The sequence below is a fragment of the Passer montanus genome, unplaced genomic scaffold (genome assembly GCF_014805655.1).
Source record: "Passer montanus isolate IOZ18808 unplaced genomic scaffold, ASM1480565v1 scaffold31, whole genome shotgun sequence".
Classification (NCBI taxonomy): Eukaryota; Metazoa; Chordata; class Aves; order Passeriformes; family Passeridae; genus Passer; species Passer montanus.
Window position 1 is genome coordinate 9,814,246 of NW_024367819.1, and position 18,085 is coordinate 9,832,330.

General features: G+C 38.2%; 1 protein-coding gene across 1 annotated transcript in view; it reads right to left on the reverse strand.

The window, feature by feature from the left end:
- Positions 1-18,085, reverse strand: part of ADCY2 (adenylate cyclase 2) — a 209,009-nt gene that overhangs the window by 165,134 nt on the left and 25,790 nt on the right. The window lies entirely within an intron of this gene.

An 18,085-nucleotide genomic window follows, 5' to 3' on the forward strand; every position in this document is an offset into this window, starting at 1 on the left:
TACAAAGAAACTTAAAAAAATATTTTAACTTTTCAAGGTGAAATACTCTATCAATGTCACCTTCTTTGTCCAGAAACCAAAATGAGCTATTAGAACAAGCAAAAGTCAAACTGATTTTCAAATTTTCCTTTCAAACTTAGTAAATAAGGAAATGAAATGCCAAATAAAAATTTCACTGTTTACAAAACTAAGTCTGTTTGATTACATCAATAATAAACTAAGAAAATATTTTCAAACTTTTTTTTAATGGTATTGTTCTTTTAAATGCTTTCCTTGGAAAACTTAATATATGCTACTTTAAGCACTTCCTTTAGACAAACGAGTAGGTCCACTGACCTTAGAAATAAAACACTTCACACCTCCTGATGTGTCATTAATTCCACCCTCTGGGGGGGTTATGGAAAAATAATAATTAATGTACTGCCAGAAAACTGTCTCAGATTTCAGCCCATTTCCTTAGCTACCAATTGATGTCTTAGTTACTTTCCTTTTATTAAATGTGTAAATCAATGGTCTCTATTTTTTAATGGGGATAGTAAATAGCTTTTTGATTTAAAGTGTCCACTTTAAATCTGGACCCGCATCTCAATTCAATAAAAATATGATCTTGAAATGCTAGCCCGTATGTCAAACAAAGGCCTGAAACAGATTCTGCTTTTAATGAAAGGATTCTTCTTTTAATTTTCCACCATAAAACCTAACTTTTTACAAGAACATTCAAATCACTTAAGATCTGCCCTTTGAGTCATGAATTTTTAATTTATAACCCTTGAAATCTTAAAGAAAGTTGGTTTTGACTCTGAAGAATTAATGTAAGGCAGCAATGCTAGATATGTAGCTGAAATTCCCTAGGAACAGTAAATTCAGCTCTGCAGCATTCTCTCTGCTACCCCCATCTCAATACTGTTCTCCTTTATTTATTTCTTTATTTTTGGATTTGTGAAGCAGGGATAAACAAAGGCACTGTTCTCAGAACACCAGGTCATTTGAAACAATTGAAAACACTTCCAGCAAAAGCCACATTGCAGACTGATTAGTTACCAGCAGCACATAATGTGGTTTCTTTCCTGTTCTCATATAAACTGGTTCACAGTAACTTACTTCTTCAAAGGCTTGTTTAACATAGGTGTTACAGTGTCCAGCTGGTTAAATGTGGCTTTGAATTGAGAGGCTGTACTGCTCAAACAAACTCAAATGTCCTTTTCTCTTTCTGGTCTTTCTCCAGGACCCCATTTACTAGATAAACAGATAAGAATGAGAATAGTGACAAGAATACACTGCTATAGCATTTCTAGTCTATTTTGTCTGCCCTCTGACATACTTCCCTGTTCAAAAAAGCCAGCAAGCCTAAATAATACAGAAGGCCTATTAAAACCTGTGGTTGAAGCTGGGCAGAGAAAAAAGATCACCTCCTACTAAGTGCAAGACTGGAGAGATAAGGAGCTTCAAGGAGATAACAGCCAGCGAAGAGGCCAGAAGGAGGGGAGCTAAATACCCTTGAGGGTCATCACTCCACCTTCATGAATGTGATCATTTTCTTTCCTCAGGGCAAATAAGCACAGCAGCATCACAATACCCACTGAATTGCCAGTTCAGTGGTGTATTTACATTTCAGCAGCAGTAAAACTCGCCTCTCTGAGCCCTCAGTCCTCCTCTTCCATAGCATATCCCCAAGCTCACATATGCAAGGAAAACTAGCAGACAACCTCCCAAGACTGCCCTTTCAGGGAAGTCATCTTGTGAGGGCTGCAAGAATATTTTAGTGCATCTTTACTGCTGAAAGAAGACACTACTCATGGGAGTGAAAAGGATCTCCTGGACAATCCAATTGTTCTCCTTATTTGCGCTGACTTTGTGAGTACTAGCATTACTGACACTAGCACAGCTGCCTACTGATACTGATACGAAAGAAGAATCCAGTTCTAAAAGCCTGGTAAAATGCTTTCTTAAGAGAAGTATCAAGGTATTTCTGTAGTTCTAGATGTTAATGACATATCACTGTAATTGTCCTCAAAAGAAGACTGGTTATGCAAAATTCTACTGCTCCTCCATTCTCAGATTGCTGCCTTCTATATGTATCTTCCAGGTATACCAAGGTAAGATGCAGAATTCAGAAATGCTCATTCTGCCAGCAAATTCCCTATTCATCTCTGCCAAGATCAAATTCATTCCAGTGCAAATATTCCTCTTATTCCACCCCTGAGATAAGGTCTTACTTAGGGGAATCAAAACAAAACAAAACAAAAAACTAAAAAAAAAACACAAAAAACAAAAACAAAAACAAAACAAACAAACAAACAAACAAAAAAAAAAAAAAAAAAAAAAAAAACCACCAAGAAAGAAAGTGTGCTGATTTGTGTCTTCACTACCATGGAGTAGTTTGGTTTGACATGCTTTATGGCACCATCTTCTCTTTTTGATGCAATTCTCTATGTTTGTACTGTTTTGTGAAAGGTGGGACACAGATAAACAATGCTATGGCATAGCAGGGCTGCTCTTTTGCAGCGTATGGAATTCAACAGGGCCTTTCATCCATCCCACAGTTTTCCCTGTGCATGGCAGCACAGCTGCGCTAGTATCATGTAGTAAGGCTGTCCTCCAAAAAAAGGACTTCTTCAAGAGGGTGACACTTGATTTAGAAGAGAAAATGGTCCCAGATGGTTTTTGGAAGGTGTTTTTTCTCATGAAAAGACCAGGCTCTTTTTGCACATCCTGATTACTTCTCAAACTTTCCATTCCCAAGCACATTACTGAAGTCCTTGCATCTCGAGGCTCAGGTCTGTTCACACAAATCTTTCTGCTGCGAAACCAAAGACAAACTTTATCTCTTACTGCTGTACTGTTTGCCAAGCAGTCACAACAATACCAAAGGGAAAAAAAAAAAAAAAAAAAAAACCAAAACCAAAAAAGGAAAACTAAGGCCAACCAACCAAAATTTTCAGATTTGCTTTGCTTTAGAAAGAAAGAAGATACCTTCACGCCAATTTCTCCTTTACTACTCATATGAAGATTATACCCTGTATTGCTGTAGCTCTTCTGTCTGCACTCATTAAGGCCAGAAATTTATTTATCTTAGGTGATAGCTAGGATTGTCTGATGCTAAAGTCTATGGATCTTTTACTGAGAATCAATATAAACACACAAAAATTTAAAATGCTTACATTCTCTCTCCTCCTTCTAAATTTGCCTTTTGCTTCATTGATTTATCTATAAAGAAACCTGCATCTCCTTTGCACTTGTCTTTCATATTTCTTCCCAACATTGTGAATGTTCAAATCATGAGTGTTATTTTCCCTTTTTGGTACTATCTTCTACTGAAGGAAAGCAGCATCTCCCTACTTCTGTGACTTCTCAGTTTACAGCGTGAACTGTGAAGACAGAGCTCAAGCAGCCCATCTGGAAAAACAGCTATTGGGCATACAGGACATACATCTGTGTGAAAATTCCTGTGCTGGGTGGAAAAGACAGGCCCCTGGAGCTGTCAAACCCTACCTAGGAAGGTAAACCCATTCTTCCTGGTAGAACACACTGCAATTCCCCCCTTCCCCACATGCCTGAGTTTTCTTCCATAGGAAATGGCAATGTGGAAAGAACATTGTTCACCCAGGTCTCATTGAAACCTGCCATTTGGCCAGAGCTCACTTGTGGGTATCAGACCTACAAGATGTACCCAGAGTAAATAAGATACAGTCTCTCAGACCTTAGCAATACAAAAGCTGATTTGCTGTACCTGTCTCCATCTCTCTCTCTGTCTCTTGCTCTCTTTCTCTAAGGCGTTCTTCTGGCTCAAAAATAGAATCAGCAAAGAAGTTTAAGAAATTGTTAGGCAACATTACAATGGTCAGTCATTTGTCAGAAACCGGGAAAATAGCCTCAAAAGAGCCTTCAACAATGTGAACTATGTAACACTGTTAACCTGCTGATAGACTCAACCTGTTGTCAAAATGAAACTCCTCAAAGCCAAAACTAAAGAGTTTATGAACTGTTTCAAACATGTGAGGGCCCTGGAGGCCACATAGAAAGGGAAAGGTTTGAGGAAACATAGAGGGAGAAAGCTGATAGTTCATCTCTGAGGCAGATGATCCAGCAGCTAACACAGCTACAGTCAGCCGTACCAGCTGGCCAGGAACATCCATGTGGAATAGTATTATTTTTAAGTATCCCACAGACCAAATAGAACATATTACTTCAATTCACCCAGGTTTCATCACATGAAACCTCCTACTTAAGTTCTTGTCAGCAGTAAAAACACCAGTTACACACCAGTTCTCCCCTTACCTACAGAAGACAGATGTCCATCAAGACTACCAATTTATTCCACTAAAGACTGGAAAAAAATTAACTCCACATCCACTGAAAATATTAAAAGTTATATTTTCAACACAGTTAAAGAAATTACATCCTTAAGATCAACATGGTACAGACACCTGCTACGCTTCTGCTTCCCTTCCATTACGGCTGTCAGTTGTTGTCACATTTCTCAGAAGGACTGATACCATGTAGCACTTATTTTTCAACACTGACAAAAAGTAACAAAAATCTGTAACACAAAAATCAGTCTTCTTCTAAGTATAAAAGACAAGCAAAGCTCAGTGCTTTGTCTGATTCACATTTATGCAATCAGGTAAAAAGGACTGTTTCCTGTTAAGTAGTCCATCTTGAAATGATTCAAGAACAGCAGGGAACGCCAGGTTTTCTCTTATTCCTGATGCTAGCCTGCAAATGAATGAAAAAAACTATAAATTTATCCTAAAATTTCACGGGAATATTCTCTTTAGAAACCATATTTTTAAAGACAATTGTTTTGAAATGAGAAACCTCTTTTATTGCCTTTCCTAGAAAAACAGGAAGATCTAGTGCTTTTCTGAAAGCTCCCAGACATCTCTAGTCTACAGGCAATATATTTATAGGGATGGTTTATCTCACAAAGCCATTACTCACCTATTGGCAATTGCAGAGATCAAATTCATTCCCAACTGTTCAACATCCCCTAGCAACTTCAGGACAAGATTACATATGGGAAAATAACATTGAGATCATATTTTAAAATTTAAAACCCATTTTTTGGGTTTTGGAAAGACATATGTACAACCCTTTTCTACACTTCTCACAGGGATTAAAAGCCATGTTGATTATACATAAGCTTGAACAAGATGAGGCATGGCAGTATTCGTCCAGAAGAAAACCATATGCATAACACTTCTGCATACTGACAATATGAGAGTTTTGGGGAAAAATTAGCAATTATCAATCACTCAGATGGAAATAAATTATGTTACTGAATTATTCATAAAGAGCTCTAAAATAATTTCCTCATCACTCCTGGTTGTTTTTTTCTTCCCTCAATGTCCTCTAGATTTAAATCAATATATACTAGCAACAGAGTCAGTCTTATCCAGGCAAATACCAAGCACTAACAGAGTTCTCTCTGTTTATTTTGCTGTCTGGACTGCTGCTGCCCATGGTGAATGAAAAGATCTCTGTCTCCCATAAATGTTTGCTGTTGGCTCAACTACTTTCACTGACCCTGTTTTCAAGACTAATGACTTTCATTTCTAGTTCAGTACTTTCCAGTATGGTATTCACTCAACAAAGCTACAGTAGTATATCAGTCTAAATACACTTGGTGTCTGGCCTTCAGTGCTCATGCAACATTAATTTAAATACAAGGTAAAATATTTACTTCTGAGTCAGTCGTATTTTACACTGGTCTTTTGTTACAGAGGAATTCAGTCCTCAGTGGGTTGGGGTTTGCAAGGCAGGGTAGGCTACCGTCTTAGGAGAGATTTAGTCTTTCAGCCTTATGAAAGAACATACATAAATTCAGGTAAATCAATGACCCATATGATTTCTCCAAACAATTCAAGCCTCTGAATGCACAAAAACCTCACAGAAGTGCCTAGGAACAACTCTATTTTAAGACTGGCATTCTAAAATCAGCTCCAAATGGTATCTGCAGTCCTGTTTTCTTCTAAAAGCTGATATTTAAAATCAGTCAGAAACATCAGACAGAATAATTGTTTAACCTTCAGACTTACTGGCAGGTTTTGGTTGCTTTCTCTCACAATTTTTTAGGATAAAATTCAGATATTGAATAAATCATTCCTTGGCAGTCCTGATTTTCACTACTGACCAAGTTATCAGCAAGAAAATGCCACCTGTTCTGTGAAAATAGGAAACTCAATATATCACATCAGACAAATGTTTTTTCAATGGTTGGGTTTAGTACTTCTTATCATTAGCTAAAATGAGCAAGCAGATGCACAGATAGAAGTTATACCCATAAAATCTGTTACATTACAATAAAGTGTATGTGCTGCTTACACAGACAAAACTGGGCTGTGCAAGGGAGCAGCTACAGAGGGCAAACCCAGAAACAGCAAAAGAAAAAACCAACATGGTTCTCATTCAGTGTCATCATTTCTGGCTTGTCTGAGAGGTGGTGTTCATTTTCTCCTAAAATAAACACTATTGAATTGTTTCTGACGAACTTTAGAACCTATGTATGATTTAATTCTGATGAATTCTGTGATGTAGCTTTTGCTTAAAAACTGTACAACAGAAATCTCTCTCTGGCACAAGGCTTTCAATAGAATTGAGTAGCTAAAGGGCAATTGCAAATCCTCAACTTTTGATATCACCTCAAGCAACAGTTATTATGATAAGGGAAACCAAGAATTCCTCCAACCTCCTAAGACAAAAATGTAGAATGGAATATCCCTAGGCAAGAAAACAGGCTGGGGATATTAAAGATATCTGGCATTAGACAAAAGATATCTTTGACTCTTTGACAACTTTCCAGATATCTAGAAACTATCTAGACATTATACATCTATATAGATAGATATTTTGAATTTGACAAAATGCAGTTGCACCTAAAAGAGGCTGTAAGGAATGGGGACAAAACAATGGGAAGATGTGATGCTAATCCATCATGCTTGTAGTGACAGAGGGAGCAGCAAACACAACTGGGAAACAGAGAAAAAGCAATATCCTTCACTATACAAGACACAGCTTATGGACAGAAGAAAATTCTATGACACACAGAGTACTCCCGGTGTTTCAGGTTGATAGCTATTTTAGAATTACTGAAAGCTCTGATATATTTCTTTTTCTTACACTATTTTAAATTTTTTTAAAGGGACAATATACACTTTAAAGTTGCACAGAACGAGGCCAGATGTACGCACCCCAATATGAATACAGCTCTGAAACCAAAACATGAGTGTTCACTCTTAATTTTTCATCAACTGAACTCCTGACAAATCCAGAACAAGGGTTTCAAAACAGCAAATGGCATATAAACATTCCAGGATCCTATAGGTGCTGCTGCTGTTGCCAGATGAAGCATTCAAGCAGGAATGCTTTACAAACACAGATCCAAAGCTGTTTAAACAGTTTTCTATAAGCTACAAATAGACACTGGGACTGGTATCTGAAACAGCAACTGCTTTCCTCCTGCACCTTCTGACCCTGTCACTTCTGCAGCAATTCAGCCAATGTTACATAAGGCAGCACAACAGAAAGATCCTCTCCTAAGCATTAATTCTTTCACATGGGTAAATCAACTAAACAGACATAACTGAAAAACATGTGAAATTAATTATTCCAGTTTACATTACACTGATTTCACAGCAGAATAACTATTAGGATGTTTCCAGATTGATTCCTGATGTGCTATCTTGATAGTAGTTCCTGGACTGGATTTAGTGCTTCAGTGATGAAAATGAGAATTCAGAAGTACTCAAATGAACATTTAGAAACAGTAAAGCGGGGGACAGTGGGTGGAGGAAGATCTGAATATGTGCCTGCTTCATCCCATTTATCCTGCAGTGCTGGTGTAGCTCTTTGAAGTGTCAGTATGGGGGAAGAAACTGCATTACCCAAATACCATTTACATAATCATTTTCTTCATATCTAAAGAAGACATTTCTCTCTGTTGTTACGCTAACATGTTTCTTGTAATCATACACCTCTGACAATAAACACAAAATTTATGCTAATTTCCTGCCTCATTCCTACTTCAAAAAAAGAGAACACCTCTAGCAAAGCAAGTATTACCTTTATATTGCACTGACAGGAAAACTGTACATTAACTGGCAATTCATTATTTTGCTTCCATCTGAATCCCTTCCCTGCCCTTGAGAGAAATCTCTAACTAGTATTTACAGTTGTGAAGCTTCAGAGAGGGAGAGATGCTCAGAGGCATCTGACAGGAGCAGTGGGTTTTCCTTCTGCTCCAAACCTGTATGTGTTATTCCATGCATAAGGTTACTTCTCTGTTTTTTTATCATATCTATCTACTGTCACATGATGGCAGATAAACAAATTGAGTGCTTCCATACGGAGAAGGGATTTGATACTCTCCTTACATTCACCAACACTATAATGGAGGTTTCATGGCTTTTTTTAGGTGCCAATGTCATAGCCTGGATTCTTTGAGGGAAACCTTCAACACAACCACAACTAGGTAGAATTACCTTCTGTGGGTTGCTGCACATGTCAGTGCCCACATTCTGCGCATTTCACCAACCAGCAGTTGGTGAGCTAACTGAGCATTTCTCCACTAGCAGTGAGAACTGATCAGTGCTGGTGAGAGACGCAGAAAAAACAGTCCCAGAAACGTGTTTTTCTCCCACTGTAATATCTTTAGATTGAACAGCTGCTGCTATTTTAAGATTTCCTCTGCCAGGAAGTACAAACACCAGGATCCCCCTTTCTGCTCTCTGTCATGCCCTGCAGGCCCTTCCCCAAAAAGCCCCCAGGTCACCATGCAGGGCAGCTGGCAGCCCTCAGTGCTCCCATGAGCCAACACTGAGTAAACCAAACACTCCACAGCCACTTGGTGCAGCCTGGACAAAGGGGCAAAGTGGAGAAGAACACGTCTGTCTGCAGTGATTGCAGCCAAACTCCACTTCCACATATCCTCATTCAACAAAGGTACCCCATTTCTTAGACCAGATACTTTTAATATTGCTGGTCTTCCTTTTGTTCATGGCACTGATAGCACAGGAACTCATTATCACAGAGTTGTTTTGGTTGGAAAAGACCTCAGAGAGTCAAACCATTAGCCCAGTATGCTAAAATCCACCACTAAACCATGTCCCTAAGTGCCACATCTACATGTCTTTCAAATGCCTCCAGGGATGGTGATTCCATCACATCCCTCAAAAGCCTGTTCCCATGCTTGACAATCCTCTTGCTGAAGAAATTTTTCTTGATGTCCAACATAACTCCCCCTGGTGCAACCTGAGGCCATTTCCTATCTTGTCCCATCACTTGTTACTTGGAAGAAGAGACTGACCCCCACTATGTCTCAACCTCCTTTGACCCAAAACTCATTGCATTCCTCCCACCCACTCTGTGTCACACACCTATGGATCTCAGCTGAGCTGTCCTCCAGCCAACCATCTGTACGGGTGCTACCCAGTGTGCTGACTGCCATGTCCTGCTACTGAAGGTGAGCAATCACACCTGTAATAACCTGATCCAAATGGGAATGCTCCAATTTCTTTCTTGTCTCTTCTCCTAGACTACTTGATTACTTTAGACAATACCAGGAACACATCTCTGATGCAAAGGCTTGTCCAGCTGGAGGAGCTGCCTGGGCCAGCTCCTGACCAGCAGACTGGCAGGCAAACAGTGACAATATCAGCTGTGCAGCACCACTGCCAGTTTGTCAGCACGGCTCAAACACCTCCAGCACCACAGGGTCCTTCCTCAGCCTGTTTCATACCACCTCCACATGATCTTTGCCACTTTATCCTTTCTCCAGGCTTGCCACCTTGCATACTCTCCCAGGAAATCAACGCCTGGCAGGAACACTCTCTTCACAGCATTACCTTGATCCATTTTTAAGTGGTCCTTGGAGGTTTCATATTGTTATTGAACTGCAATAAAGCAGGATGTTGCCAAAACGTCACTGTGGCAAGCAATCGATTCTGCTTTGCAAGGGCTCCCTGAAAAGTCTGAGATGCAAACGCTTCTGGAGGCCTCTAATCCTCAAATATGATCCATCAAGGAACTTTCAGTACTTCCAGTAAAATTACAAACTGTTGTTATAAGTACCTGAATTTGTTAAACCATCACTTTTGACTATCAATATAGACAAAACAATACTTTTTAGCCACAAAACTCCCACAAATACACAAAAGATCCCAGATAATGTAATTACCTACTGCATGTTACCTGAAAAAGGGAGAGAAGAAAGAAAGAGAAGAAAGAAAATACTTTCTTCAGCTTCATAATCTGCAAGTGTTAAATTGATTCTCACATTAAAACACCTCAAGTGGGCAGCTGAAATACTAAGCACAGAATTTGACAGTTCCTGGCTTCTGAGACCAAGGGGGTTTTGTGTCCCCTTACTGTTTTTAAAGGGCAAAAATAAAAATATGAATAAATATAACTCAAAAAAAAATTCAATAGAGCATGCAATTTTCCAACATACACTATCTCTCTCAGAAATCCAGTGTAATCAAAGGTGAACAAACATTACTGTTGATATATTTAATAACCAGTCATTTTTTTATTCATGCAAAAGCAATCTGTTGAAGGCTTCATCAGAAATCTGAATGAAGTTGGTAACAGACGGTATCTGTATCTCATTTGAAATGTAAATGAGTCATTCCTGTCTTTTAGGGAACTAGGATGGAAGAGACTCCTCTTCAGTCTTGTGGTTAAAATAACTTTCGACTCAGCCCACACAATATCCCCTTTAATGATCCCTGCTTAGCATTATTTTCATGATGACCTATTAAATAAATGGGTACATAATGCAGCCTCCAAAATTCAAGCAAAGTCAAATATCTGAAATAAAAATAAGCACATGGAATGCGAAACATTAAAAAATTACATACTAAGATTCCAAAAAATTTTAAAAAGGACAAAATAGGAGTGTGAGATACTCCACAGAGAAGCTTTCAACTCTTGACAGTCTTGAATGTTCAGAAGAGCGACCTGATGCTCCAGGAAAAATCTATTTGACTTCAGGCCCTGACAAACATTGGAATTGTTCCAGCTGGTACCTTGGCTGCTCTCCCTTCCCTTGGAGCAAGCTGAAAAGCCATTACCCCAAGTGTGAAGAGCCTGTGTAACCTCTGCCTATATTTATGCAAATTCCTTCTGATAATCGTGATAGAACGTTTGCCCAAGCACAGTAGATCAATGACTACTCTCAGCTGAGCTCTTCTGTGGTAGTTTGTCAATATTAAAACTACTACATGTCAAAGTGGACAACAACAATACATTGTCTGGGAAATTCTAGCTAGAACAGTCTAATTACAACCTTAAAACATTGTTTTCTCACTGCAAAAGGTTTAAACTGCAATGAAGACCCCAAGAACAATCTTACAGGATGCTTCTTTGTAGCTTTTAAGCCCATTTTTTGGACGGGGGACAGAACGAAGCCTTTCACTAGGAGACTGGATAGGCAGATTGGATCAGAGACGCTGTTCTAGAAGAGATTTTGATCTGGATACATTTGTGGAGAGAATCACAGTTCCACATGATGCTTGGACCATTTTGGGGTCCTGCACACTGTGATGCACATTGACACAGATTCTTCTGCTACATCTAAATTACCTCAAGTATCAGAGGCCGTGTCAATGTACTAAGTAAAATTTTATAACCAGGTTTATGTACTGTGTCAATACAGTCCACTGTCATTGCTTCCCAAACCTCTGGAACCAGATAGAACTTCCCACCATAATATCACTAGGCAACAGGTCAGGAAGAAGCTCTCACAAATCAGTGGTGATTATATCTTAATATTGCATAATTGGGGGACAGGAGTTGGGGTGTGTTGGAGGAGTGGGAGATCTGTGCTTTCCAGGAAAGGAAGTTCAGGAGCAGAGGCATTTCTGGATAACAAGGACCTGGGTTTCTATGGGATTGCTCAGGCGTCAGTGTTATCATGGTTTCTCCAGCTACCCACCAGCTACCATGAGCAGCCTCTCTCCTGACTCAGGACTTCAGTTGTGAAAAACATATAGCCCTAAATATTAATGTTTTGTAAAATTAATTCAATCTTAAAAATTCTCCAACACCTCCAGTCAAAAAAACAATGATATAAGCAAAATGACACCAGTCTGAGAACTGAACAATGAAAGTAGCAATATATTTAATTGTAAGAAGAAACCTAACTAGAATAATATCTTAATTGCACAGACACAGACAGCTATGACTATTTTACTATGCAGTTACAGTTTAGTTCGTGGCTTCTTTTGGAGGATTTCAAGGATAAAATGAGCACTTCAGTTTTAAAAAAACAAATGTTGGGAGTTCATTTTGCTGCTCTGTAGTTCAAAAATGATTATTATACTTTGCACCTAAGGGAATTCCGAGAAAGTCACTAAATCAAATTATGTTATATTTGTAAACTTTCTTCCTCCTTTCTTTTTTGTTTTTCTGAAATCTGAGTATAACAAAATGCGGAAAAGTAAACTGGGAGAAAAGCAAAAAACTTCACCTTTATTACCAGTAAGTGACCAAAGCCATAACGTTTTCAGCTATACATTTCATAAGAAAAATGTTTTTAGACAAATACTTTTTGCCCAGAAATGTCTTTGCTTTAAAATATATTCCAAAATTGCGACAAGTTTAATGTATTACTTCATATTGCATGACTTCAACAACAGACCGTGCCTAAAAAGAATGACATCCCTATGCATATTCTGCATTAAAATTAATCTATTCAAAACACACCCCCTCTTGCTAGTGTTATTTTTTTTCAAACACCTGGGGAGCTATATTAATATTAGTGTTAAATTGTATTTAAATATACATAAGTTTTCCCATGTAAAGGTCTTGATAGTGCAGCATATTCAAGAAGCAATTTCCATAACAGCAAGAAACCTTACTAGAGTTGTATGTTTTAGCAAGATACAGCAGCCTGAAATACACAATCCTGTTGACCTTCAATACTTCAAAATCATTCGAGTTTTTATAGCTCCTGTTGTTTACCATCCCATTTCTATCCAGTGCCACTGAGTATACAAATGGTAAGAGTTGAAAGTCTATTTTCTGTACAAACAAAATGTGTGCTGCTCCATGCCTACTCAGCCAGGGATTTCATTTACCTTCTGCTTACCAACCTACCCCTACCTAAGGACTCTGCTTCCTTCACTTTTAACACAACCCTTCTCCACCTTTCCCTTCAGCCATTTTCCATCCATGCTGATGGCCAGGAACCATCTGTTTTCCAGGGCTGTGTGACCAACTTTCACAGCTCCCAGAGAGAAGGAAAACACCAGAATATCATAAAAAAACACCTTTAAAAAACAAATAGGTACCACTTTCACACGAGCCATTCCTTTGTCTGCATGCCCAGCTCTCCACACTGCACAAGCAGAGGTGCTCAGCTTTCATCACATTTCTAGGTGGCTTTGTCCCAACATTCCTGCTGCATCTGATGCTCAGCCCATGCACACTGAACGGCCCATGGGCACAGGTCTCATCCCACAGAAACAGCTCCTGAGAGACACAGACACAGTGGTGGTGGGATCTGTCCTGATTTCAGTCCTCTCCCACTCTCCCTAAGACTGCAGCCATCCTGAACAAAGGGGTACACCTGCCCTGACAATCTCATTTTTGATAAAACAGGTAAAAAAAGGCCAAACACCACCCAAGAAAGCCCTCATGTAAGATTTGCAACAAAATAGCAAAAGTACTGAAAACTGAAACCTGTCATTTTACTAAGTAAATCCTCTTTTTTTTTTTTTAATAAATTTGTAAGATATGTGGTTGCTCAGCATGGTAAATAAAAGAGAATACAAACACTGCAAGAGCACAAGAGGCAAAGTTTTGTTCTACATTTCTACATCATGTAAAATCACTACTGTGTGATCAAAACCACCAGCTAAATAATGCATCACAGAAGCTGATCCAGAAAGATTTTCCTTTTGTAGCTTCAGTGGCCACATACCCCTGAAATATTTTAAAACACCATTCTTGGAATGTTCACGTGGCTTGAGAGAAGTAGTGCCTACTGAAATGTGATGAAAACTGAACAAGGAGAGATGAGAAGAAATTTAGGGGTTCTAAAGCACAGATTCCCTTGCTAGCCTCTCTGGAGAAATATGTCCTCTCTGCCCACATCATCAATGAGCATGGAATTCTTGGGCTAATCTAGAGGAAATCATAGTATAGAAAGAAGTATGACTGACACATTATAACGTGATTTATACTGCACTTTTCTGCATTTAGGACCTTGTCATCAATTAAGATTTCTTTCCAGTCTCAATCTGAAAACACGACTTTTCTCTTTTGTTTTTTTTGCACACAAGCCAACATTTCAATTGAATTTAATATACAAATAATGTCATTCACACCACATACTTTCCTTCTCTTGTTAATACCCTGGGTCATCCAGTAGACCTGGCAGTTTATCTACATCAGACCTAACAAAGACCCAAAATTGTAACTGATGAATATCAGTTACAATTTAAATAAGTTAATAACTGGTTAAATAAGTTTCTAACTGGTGATAAAATTCAGGTTAGTGAAAATAAAAGGCATCCATATCTACCTAACAAAGACCATAGTCTCCTCTGTGTGAAAGCCATTTAAGGCATCAATTTATACTTGTTTGTACAGGTGTGTAAGCAATACGTACACATTGTTAGGAACTGGCATTAGATAACATATGCAGTCAAAATGGATAATCAGAGTGTGACATGGGAAAAAAAGACTTAATCAAATCTCTGCTTCATTTAATAGCAATAAAATACTTTTTTGTTTTAGCTCTTTTTGGAAAGTAGAACTTTTTAGACATATGTATGTTAAATATGTTTTATTCAGATGTTCTCATTTTTTACAAGACAGGCTTTTGAATCCATCTCCTTCATAACTTTACATTATTTGAAAAAAAATATTGGATGATTAAGGCTAACAACAGCATAATAAAGAAAAATGCATACACTAGTTACTATCACATTTACTTAGGATCAGTTCAGTCAAAATTACAAAAATATAAAAAATTACAGAATCTGGAAGATAAAGCTATAATACTTTGCTTGCTTATATTACCAAAAAAGGGGGGGAAAAGCCTTGCCACAAAGATTTTTTGTTTCTTTCCCTTTTTTGGGGGGTGGTAGGGGGGCAAAACTGCAAGTGTAGTCAAGGGCAAGGGAAATAGAATTCAAACTGAGCCCTCAGATATCTGAACTTGCAACACTATCACTGTCAGAATGATGCCTAAAAATTGTAATCTATGAAAACTCATCTGTATCGAATGAGGCAAGAAATATTTTTAAGCAGACTACAGCTGGTTGTAAGGCAAAAAAATACAGAGTGGTAACAAACAATAGATTTACCAAAGGCTGTCTTCATTAGTAATTGGGAGAGGAAGCAACCCCTTTGGAGGTTCTATCCCACATTTGCCCTAAACCAGATCAGCATCCTAACAAGGGAACCAGAAAGGATTTCACAGCCAGCATACTACAAACTGCAGGGATATGGGGGAAAATTCTCTTAGCTGCTTCCCTGATTAAAAGAGAAGCGATCCTCTGACAATCCAAATATACAGATTCATTTATTTAGCACCACAGTTGTGCCTAACAATTAATAAAATCTACAGAAACAGGTAACACCCCCAAACAACTGAACTGATGTCTTCTTATGCAGCTTGTAGGAAATATTTTCACCATCTATTTTATGATTTCTTTGTTCAATAGCTCACTAACTGAATTTTTACAGCAGTAGAAACCTGCAAACTCAATCAGATTTGAGATAAAAGGCAAAAAACTGACCAAAGGTCAGGCTCTATGATGATACACCCTTCCAGCACCCAATTCAGAAAAACAAAAACATATAATATTCTGTGCAATGGCCATGTAAAGGTACAAGCTTTTCCACAGCATGCAGGCAGGTAAAGCCTATCAGCTTAAACCAAAAGACTAATGCAGTATCATGCCAAAACCTTTCCTCCTGGAAGTCAGGCAAACTATTAGATTTCTGAGCAAAATACAATTCCAATAAATGACATTTGCATGTCTTCCTAAATTAAACCTTCTAGCAAGAAGTACTGGATAGTGGTGCTTTAATGGTTCTCTGGTAACTCCATCATACAAGTAATTGTTAACTATATGTGTACCATGAAATTATTAAATGTTTATTTCCTGATGTCAAATCAATTATTAAGCACATAAGAAGTCATATGAAGGGCTTAAATTATTCACTTCCGTTTATCACTTGGTCTTTCAACTTCAGCAACATCAGAAGAATATGATGATATTTAAAATGAGCATTGCTTATTTTCAATACTTTCTGAAACATTAATATTCTTATTGATAAATGTTATTTCCCATCAGAGAGAAAAATCTTGCCACATTCAGTTTGTGCATATTTATCTGAGTCTTATGTTTCTATTGTACATCAATATGTACATTTGCCTTGAAAGAGTTCATTCACATGACTTGCACAGCAATTATCACACTGCATGTAAACTATGCAATAATCTTAATGAAAACTACAATCAGCTCAGCCTTTGAACTTAACTGTCCCCTCCAAGATGAAAAACACACTTCAAGAAATGGAATCAAGGAAAAAAGAATTTCATAAGGTTAATTCGGTAAGTTCCAGGACACATCCAGTCCCTTCCACTTTATATTACCTCAAATCTCTCTCAGAAATGTTATAATGAATGCCTAAAGAGATCAGAAATAGATCAAAATTATTATCCCCTGATGTTTTAAATTCTGGGACTACTTCTCCAGAACACTGGAAGGATAAAATATATTTAGATAGCAAAAAGCCATGAACTTTTAAAATCCAGAAAATGCATCTCTTTAGCCTTCAGATGGACTTCATGCACAGGTCAAAGGAAATTGTCACTTAAAACATCTCAGTAGCTTCCGGAAGTTCTGTGGTCCATAGAAATAAAAAACTAAAAGGATGCTCCTGAAGTCCATTCTCTCTGAGTGAAAACACTGACTGACTCTCAGCTGAGGACAGCATCCCACTGTAAAACCAATTCATTATTTTAATCTTTATTATCCTGAGTATATTATCCTCCACAAACCAAGTGCCCCAATGGCAATGGGATAAATTCTAATTTTCAGATTCATTTTCATTACTGGCGAGATCATTTTTATTTTTGTTTGGGTGTAGGTGCATGTGTCATTAATTCTTTGTCTTCCATAGCTTCTCCTCAAATCTGATGTCTGCAGCCACAGACTATCTGTAGATGGCAGTCATACAACTCTCAGCATTCTTCTCCTCTGCAGATCTACACCCAAGTCAAGCTCTTCTCACCTCTCACAAAACCCGCCTTTCTCCTGGTGATCTTTCACAAAAAGGTGACTAGAAGTTTACATAGCCACCCAGGCAAGGACTCATCTTTAGCTGGATACGCTGCCATCATAAACGAGTCTTTTCTGAACACAAGTCCAAATAACCCAGTGATCAGCTAATGCTTCCTCTCTTCATTCTGCCTGTCCTTGCTTCTTTTTCTACTGATGAACTCAGCCTACAGCTGTAACTTTTGCTGTTAGTCCCCAAATGCAGGCACCTTATATTTCCTATTATTAAATTTCATCTAGCTGCTATTACTGCAGTCCTCAAGGTCAAGCTTTTCTTCCCCATAACACAGTGATCTTTTGCTGTATTAGGAATCCTTGAACTGGGTCATCAACAAATTTCATTATAGCAGTGACATTCAGTCACCCCTTCACAAGTAAAAAGCACTAATAAAGGGAAACATTCTCCAGAGAGCTCTGTGAGAAATCCAGCCAGAAATCTTCCTCCTGCCTGACACCCTCTAAAGTCACACTACCTGCCATCTCCTCTCACCTACATGTGCAGTTACCTTAATAATGGTCATCTCCTTTAGCAGGGCTTCTAGCCTCCTGTTTGGAACAAAAATAGATTTTTTTTTTCTTTCAAATATACGTTCCCTATTTAAAACAGTTATCAGTTCTTTCCTCACTGCTTTCATCATACACTGCTATGACAAAGCAAAGCTTAACAATGGCACGTTGGTTATGCCAACCAGCATTACAGGGATCACACACTATTGTATTACATTAATCTACTGTATTACTGATTTCAGTAACTGGCAGGTGTGTCTAATAGTTCATCTTTTTACTGT